This window comes from Triticum urartu, chromosome 1A, assembly GCF_056163025.1.
Source record: "Triticum urartu cultivar PI428250 chromosome 1A, HENAU_Tu73, whole genome shotgun sequence".
Lineage (NCBI taxonomy): Eukaryota > Viridiplantae > Streptophyta > Magnoliopsida > Poales > Poaceae > Triticum > Triticum urartu.
The window spans coordinates 137884399-137893061 of record NC_141873.1 but is presented as its reverse complement, the minus strand read 5'-3'; positions in this window follow the sequence as shown (position 1 = coordinate 137893061).

The window sequence follows — 8663 nt, the reverse complement described above, 5'->3', positions numbered from 1 at the left end:
ATAACACAACTGGTACCGATCTTGTCGATTTCTCACACCTAGACAAGTAAGGATTATAGTGGATCCCGGTGAGGATAGTGGCACAAAAATTTGATGCAAAATGTTAGCAAGAGTCAATAATGTTGAAAGAGATTCATAAATTCACAAGTGAAACAAGTAGACCAATAGAAATGAATGGCACACGGAAACACACACACGGATAGATAAATGGGGTTGTGCAACCAAGGAATGAGCTCAAAATGTGGAATCCATGGAAAACGCTCGTGTTGCACAACTCAAGAGAGACACTAGCACGATTGCTCTATACGCGGATATGACACTTGTGCACAACCTATAAGATGCAAAATATATCAACTTCTATCCCAAGTATGCTATATATGTATGATGTTCCGGTGGTATGATCCAAGAGGATCGTATATGACAATCTTATATGCAATGGAGTATGATGCTATGGCTATTGCTTACAAGATCTTTGCTCGTTCTCTTTTGCTTAAAAGCTTTTTTTGATATGGCCGCAATGCGAAATGCACAAACCAAGATAGCAATTGTATATATGCGGGAACAAACTTGTTTCACAAGGGATGATATGATACCAATATGATATGGTATGTATGCAATGTGTGGTGTAGATCGCTAATGTGCATAAGTAACGTTGCCGGCAATACTCAAATGGCTAGTCTCGATAGGCAAGTGATGCAAAATGGGCTAGGGGTTAACAACGTAATGGCACAGAGAATATACAATGGATGGATACCACGATACCAAGATGATATGGAGGTTATCGTCGAGGGTTTCTCGTTTGTAAGCCATGGACGGATGATGGTGAAGTGGTCAATGTCGATGACGACCTTGTGGCGATGATGAGTGGTGGTGATCTTGATGGAGATACCAAGATGATGGATACTCATCCCTAAGTTGCCGAAACACCTTAGGAAACGGAAAAACCGCGAACTCAAAATCTCAAATGTCAAATGTCAAATGGTGGTAGAGGGAATGCGGTGGTGGTTGCAAAAGCTCAATGGGATTGCGTAAATGCAATTATGGGATTTGAGACACAATGCGGAAGTGGAGGCTAAGGTGGTGGACTATACACGGTATCGGAGTTGGAAGCACGGTCCCTAAGTAGCCGAAACACCTTAGGAGACACAACTCACAACACTAACAAAATTGGGTTAAGTTGGGGTGGCCGAAGTGTATGGTTGGTAAGCCTATGCGGGAGTTATGGTGGTGGTTGATGAAGAAGCAACCGTCCCTAAGTAGCCGAAACACCTTAGGAGACTCAAATCACAAATCAAACAACCACTAATGCTAAAGGGGACAAAATTGGTTAGGTTGCGGAAGGCTATGGTGGTTATGCGGATGAAATGGTGGAAGGCCTAGGCAAATAAGCCAAAGTTCCAAAAATTTGATGGAGTCAAATGGTGATGGTAGTATTTTTTGGGAATGGTGGTGTCAATAGCTTCAAAATGAGCTAAATAACATTAGAAAAATGGACTTCGGATGAATTAGTTATCGTCAAAATGGTGAAATGGGAAAGGCCGAAATGCCAGGGGCCGAACACCCGGGGTTGGGGGCCAGATATCCGGGGGCTGATGTCCAGAACCATGTGGATTTTGTGCTCCAGGAGCCGGATGTCCGGCTTGGGGCCCGGATGTCTGGCCCGATGATTCCAGATCGGGATTTAGACTTTGAAACTCGATTTGGGGGCGGAAATAGATGATTTTGGGGGCAAAATTGATGGGATTTCGTGGATGAAAGTGGGGAAACTTGGGAGAAATATAGATCTACTCAAGACACAATGAATCCATGGATCAAAATCAACAAAATATCATCACACCAACAAACCACAAAAAATTTGGGGGCTATTTTTGTGGGGAATTTTTGAATTTAGGACGAAATGAACAAAATTAGGATAGAAAATAACGAGGGGAGGCTCCGAAATCATGATCAACGTGGCTCATGATACCAAGATGATGTAGGGTAGAACCCTAATCGGCCGATCTTTCACGAAAGGAGCGGATCCCGTGATGAACACGAAGAACACGAGGGGGAAAACGAGGGGAATCATGAGGGGAAAAACGAGAGAAACACTAAATCAACAAGAATGATCACACATGTGCTAGATCCATGAACACAAAGAGAGATACACGATACAAGGTCAAGAAAGGATGATACAAAGGGTAACCTGTTCTTCTTCGTGAGGAGGTCTTGAATCCACAAGGGGATCTTCATGTGAGGGGTCTTGAATCCAAGGTGGATCTTCTCCGTAGAGGGGCTGCAATCTCTCTCGTGGATTAGATCCGATATGGATGAGCGAGGCTCTATCTCTCAAATGACCTATCACAACGCTAACCCTAACTAGGAGGAGGTGAGGGAGTATATATAGTAATAGCCCACGTAGGGGTAAGTGAGAGGGGGGATACATGGGCCCTTGGCCCAATCTCTGCACACAGGCAGGTGCCGAATGTCCGGGCTAGGGGCCAGATGTCCGGTGGCTCATGAAGAGTCAGATGTCCGGGCTGAACTTGGCCGGCTTCGGTTGCATTCTGTGATGAGCGGCCGGATTTCCGGGCGAAGGGGCTGGATATCCGGGGCTTCGGAAGGAGCCGGATGTCCGGGGCATGGTGGCCGGATGTCTGGGCTGCGCTGGTCCTTTCCGATGTTCTCTAGATAGCCGATGCCGGATTTCTAGGGCAAGGGCCGGATGTTCGGGTTGGACCAGATGTCCGGGGTGGGGCCGGATATCCGGCTACTGTAGCAGCTGGCCCTTCTTCCTTCTCCTTCCTTCACTTCCGTGCATGCTTGGCCTTGGTCCTTGGGCTCTCCATGATCTCCTCGGGTGTACCTGAGTATGCACAAGGTCCGCGCTTGAAGTAGCATCCATGTCTTACATGCGGAAAGGGAAGATTTGGAAAGGAGCGAGTTCACCTTAGGTCCAAAGGTGTATGCTTGAGTGTACATGGGGATGATCGTAGGATGCTCCGCATCAATATCGATTCAACTTCTTGCTATAGCAAACTTAAATGTCACACTGGCGACTTTGCTTGATTTCAGTGCAACTGCACAAAACGAGATTGGATTTCCTATTTGTCTTGGTAGATTCGTATTTTATCTTGTCTGTCTCATGAAAGGTCAGTTCAGGCCTTCATCCACATGATTGTGCAGTGTGCTTTTAGATGTTGTGCTACTTGTATTAGTACTGTTTTTGATAAAAGTTGAATTGAAACTATTGAACTGCTGTCTTTTACCGTTAAGTGAGCAAAAATTGTTCCTACCCAGACATGATGCTTGTTGCTTTATCACAACAAACTCTGCATCAACCCCTTTATAATTAGATGGAAGCACATGGTGTTGTTGCGCCCGCTCTCCCCTGGAACTGTTTATGCTTTTTCTTAATCTAATGCCATTGGTAAAATTAAGCGATGCCACTCTCAGAATTAACTACTGAACTGTTTTAAGAGAATTTCTCTGTTAATATGAATCAATGCAACCATTTTAGAAATGCTACTATCCTATACTTTGTTTTCCATCAAGATAAGGTATATGCTTCTTTTTGTGGCCGCCTGTTTCATCCTCCTTTATTGGCCAGTAATTGTTTCCTTTTTCGCCTTTGTTAAAACAGGGATATCTATTCAACTTCTTGCTATAGCGAACTTAATTGTCACACCGGCGACTTTGCTTGATTTCAGTGCAACTGCACAAAACGAGATTGGATTTCCTATTCGTGTTGCAGATTCATATTTTATCTTTGTCGTCTCATGAAAGGTCAGTACAGGCCTTCATCCACATGATTGTGCAGTATGTTTTGAGATGTTGTGCTACTTGTATTGGTACTGTTTTAAATAAATGTTGAATTGAATCTACTGTATTGCTGTCTTTTCCCATTAAGTAGTGAACAAAAATGGGACCAACCCAGACATGATGCGTGTTGCTTCGTTGCAACAAACTCTGCATCACCCCCTTTATAAGTAGATGGAAGCGCATGTTGTTGTTGAGCCCACTCTCCCTGGAACTGTTTATGCTTTTTCTTAATCTAATGCCGCTGGTAAAATTAAGCAATGCCACTCTCAGAATTAACTATTGAATCTTAGTTCAAAACTGCAACACTTGTTAGGGATTGGCGGGATTACCATTTTTGTGGCCGCATGTTTCATCCTCCTTTATTGGCCAGTAATTGCTTCATTTTTTGCTTCTATTAAAACAGGGATGTCTATTCAACTTGTTGCTATTGCGACATTTTTCTTCGCTTAATTTCGGTGGAACTGCACAAAATGAGACCAGATTTCCATATATGTGTTGAGATCTCTCTCAGGTCTTCCTCACGAGTTGTTTCAAATCTTGGTCTTGAAAGGTCAGTACCGACTTTCCTCGGAATTAACTACTGAATCTTAGTTCAAAACTGCAACACTTGTTAGGGATCGGCGGGAGTACCATTTTTGTTAGGGATCGGCCGGAGTACATGTTTAAGAAATGTATTGTTCAGATAATGTCTCTGTTATTATATACCAGTTACAGTGTTTTACAAATGGTATATCCTGCTTTCTAGTTCTTTCTACATGTTTAACCAAGGTATTGTTAAGATAATGTCTCTGTTAAAATGAATCAGTCGCATTGTTTTAGGAATGGTACTTTTCTGCTTTGTCGTTCTTTATACATGTTGAAACAAGGCATTGTTAAGATAATGTCTCAGTTAATATGAATGAATCACACTGATTGAGAATTGCTACTCTCCTTCTTTGTTTCCCATTAAGATAAGGTATTTCAGTACATGTTTTTCTTCTAGAAGTACAAGTCATCAACCATTATTTCTCAGTAATTGTTTCCATTATACCTATTGTTGCTTACAGGTATATCAAAATTAAAGCTCGGTTTTATTCCGACTTTGATTTTAGTTACTGCACAAAAGGAGCCAATGTGTCTAAGGCAAATTGCTACATTAGTGGGTCCAGTTGGTCTTACCACTTTGCAGAAAGAAGCAGTCACTGTTTGTGCTACATTACACAAGGAATGATCGAGAAGCTTTACAGAGTATTAGTAGACGCTGGTGACATGACTAGTCTGCAGAGAGCATGGAAAACTCTACAACACGTGGAGTGCACTGGGCAAAAAAGTGCCCAAACAAGTACAAGAAGCTAGGATAGGACTCCAAATCTATCAATGTCATTCTAAGCAAAAATGATGGGGCATCTGGGTATGGTAATCTGTTTACCGTACTTTCAGTTTGTTAGTCCACCGATTGGTGGGTTGACACTGGGGCCAATATTCATGTGTGTGCTGATGTGTCTTTGTTTTCTTGTAGCATATAAATACGAAATCCACAGGGATGCTCAGCTTGATTTTAGTGGAACTGCACAAAATGTTCAGATGGTTTGTGTCCTCCATAATACTTCATCATGCACAATACATTGAATGGTTCTCTAATCATTCGTCGTCACCTTGAGCCACCAGACTATATGTTTGAATGGAGCTGCCAGCGTCGGCCATTAAGAAGGGTAAGAAGAAAGATAAAAAGAGAGATGGCTTCTTTACTTGTGGTTCGGAGGAACACTGGGCAAACAAGTGCCCAAACAAGTGCCAAGAAGCCAGGACAGGACTCCAAGTCTGTTAATGTCTCTCTAAGCAACAATGATGGGGCTTCTAGGTATGGTAATATGTTTACTGTACTTTCAGTTCGTTAGTCCACCGATTGGTGGGTTGACACTGGGGCCAATATTCATGTGTGTGCTGATGTGTCTTTGTTTTCTGGCAGCATATAAATACGAAATCCACAGGGATGCTCAGCTTGATTTTAGTGGAACTGCACAAAATGTTCAGATGGTTCATGTCCTCCATAATACTTCATCATGCACAATACATCAAATGGTTCTCTAATCATTCATCGTCACCTTGAGCCACCAGACTATCAGATGACAAACTGATGACAAACCCTGTCCGTTCCACAATCATAGGCATTACATATTTTGAATGGGAAAAGCTTGTCAAAGTTTAATCATTGATGTTAGCAAGAAGACATTAGTTTAATATATTGGAATTGGAAAACCTTGTAAATATTTTGCTCATTGATGTTAGCCAGAAGACATGCATTTGATATTTTTTAGTGGGACGCCCTTTGTTGTGAGCAACGTCGATCGTTTTTTCCTATTCCTGTCTTCAGTTCAGAAGTAAATATTTACTCTGCTGAGATGCATAGTCACATGAATGTTGACTTATGTAAGGTATTTTAAGAGTTTGTTCTGAATGTTTTCTATGTAATGCCAGGCCTTGCGAGTTTGATTGCAAAGTTGAGCTTGGAATGTTGTGGCATGCGATATCATGAGCTGTTCACCGTGCCTCCTGAGAATAATGCCTCATATTGTTTTGCATGTTGATCTATTGCCCGTGATTTGCATGTTAAGAAGATCATCCTCTTCTGTTGTTTCTGTGCTTAAGAAGTTCATTGTCTTATGTTTCATTCATAGCCTATATGAAAACTCAGGTAGGTTAGAGGTGAAACCATATGATCTTCTGACCAACTCATCATCTTAGGCCGTGATTGGATCATCGTTTTCCAACCAAAACCGCTTGTAAAACTGACACTTGTAAATAAAAGCAGATGGTGTCGGGCGAAGCGCTTGGTTGGTCGATTTCGACTAGTAAAATATACACTGGTCTCTCAAATTACACGCAAAACCCGCCAGTTTTACTTATAGACCTCGGGCCCTCGGTTTCATTACGCCTGTATTTACGCGTTGTTTCCGATGACGAGTAAATTACACTTGTATCTTAATACAGGTGTGAAATAAACCAGAGCTCCCAAGCGCGGTCTTACCGTTTCATGCCGTCTCGGTCTCTCGAAGGTGCTCATAGGTGTCTGATGATCCTGGCTTCCTGAATGAGCAGCGAACTCTGTATCAGACCATCCGTAGGGCCCGTGAGGCCCTCTCCGTCGTCCTTTGAGTTGTTGTGCTCGCCGTGGTGCCGAGCATTGTCAACATGGTCAACGAACATGAGGATTCAGGAGATGACTTTAGTTTGACTACATGACAGTAGGGACCCACTAGGGCCATAGCTGTACGTATGCAAGTGCCTCCCTATTATGTACAACTATATTTTTTTTGCTTCCTCCTGGTTTCCTGACATCACGGTCCCACACCATTGTCAGCCTATGTAGTCAATAAATGAGAGAATCACACAAGGAGTGATAAACAGCTGGGACCAAGCAGCTCGAGAAGTTTTTGTGTTTTTGAGGTGTGAGCACTGTAGAGTTTTTCTTGAGCGACGGTTTCATTGTTGTTCAGAGGAGAGCAGGGTATTAACTAGGTGGGCTGTGGCCCGTCTAGCCCTGGCCAGATATCCAGCCCATATATTAATTTTTTTCAAGCTGAAAATGGCTAGCCCAGCTATACTTTTTTTAGGAATACCCAGGCAAGGTCAACTTGTTATTCTCCGCCCACTGGGGTGCAAATCTTTCCTAGGAGGGATGCATTAGGCTTAATAGGAAAATGGGCTTTAACAAATACTAAATGGGATGTAATTATAAAAATTGGGCAATAACTATAAAAAATGCACCAAACACGTAATTAGTTTATAAAATATTATTTTTGGATTTTAAATTTTTTTAATTTCATTAATTGTTGCGCGCACAATGTTTCGTTGGATTTTTACGTAATACAAATATATAATGAAATTTTATTTAATCTGACTAGAAATTTCGGGATAAAAATATTTCGGATCCCATCAAAATGTGGGAACTTTTTTGAATTCTGTTTTGAACGGTTGGTTGAAATTATTAATCATTTTCCTTGCTAGAAAATGGGTTGTAGTTTTAACAAACTGTAAATTGGCTATAATAAATTCCATTGGAATTCAAAAATGGGATGTACATTCTTACAAATCGCAAATGGGCTATAAGTTCTCCGCCACACACTTGTGGGCCTACTAAGTTGACGCGTCCCCTAAAAAAGTAAGTTGACTCGTATGCAAGGCTTTGTCAACTTATAGTCAACACACGGTTCTAGCAGCAGTGGTCGTTGGATGTCCATCCAACGGATGTCGTGCTTCTACTTCAATCTCGGATATTCTAGCTTCAGCCTCCCAAAAAATGATTCCTCCCCCTAACATCTGGGGCGCACCGTTTCGGAGGCTGACCTGTGGGCCTACTAAGTTGACGCGTACCAAGAGCTTTGTCAACTTAGTCATTATAAATGATTCTAGCTGCAGTGAGGGTACGATGTCCATCCAACGACCATCGTGCTTCTTCAACCTCTGGTCTTCTTGCTCCAGCTGCCCAAAGCAGCACCGGTCGTGCCGCCTGCTCCTGCCACCCATGGCCGGCTGTGCTGCCGCAGAGGCCTCACCGCCCCTACTACTCCCACTGCTGGCCAGGCCATCCCTCTACTCACCCACACCCCTTGTTATTCTGCAGCGACGGCAGCCTCACACCACAGCCGAACCAGTGAACCCTCGTACTCCTCTCCGCATGGTCATCCACTGCCGCGTCTTCCCCGACTCTGCGTTGTCCCCTTCCTAGGCCTCGCCGTCGTCCAACGCCCTGGTGCTCTCGGCGCAGCATGATCAACATGGTTAACGAACGACATCCGTCGGATGTGGACTGTACGTGGAGAGGCTGACAGCTAGGTCCATGGCCGCTGTAACACCCCGGATGTGATTTACCCAATATGTAC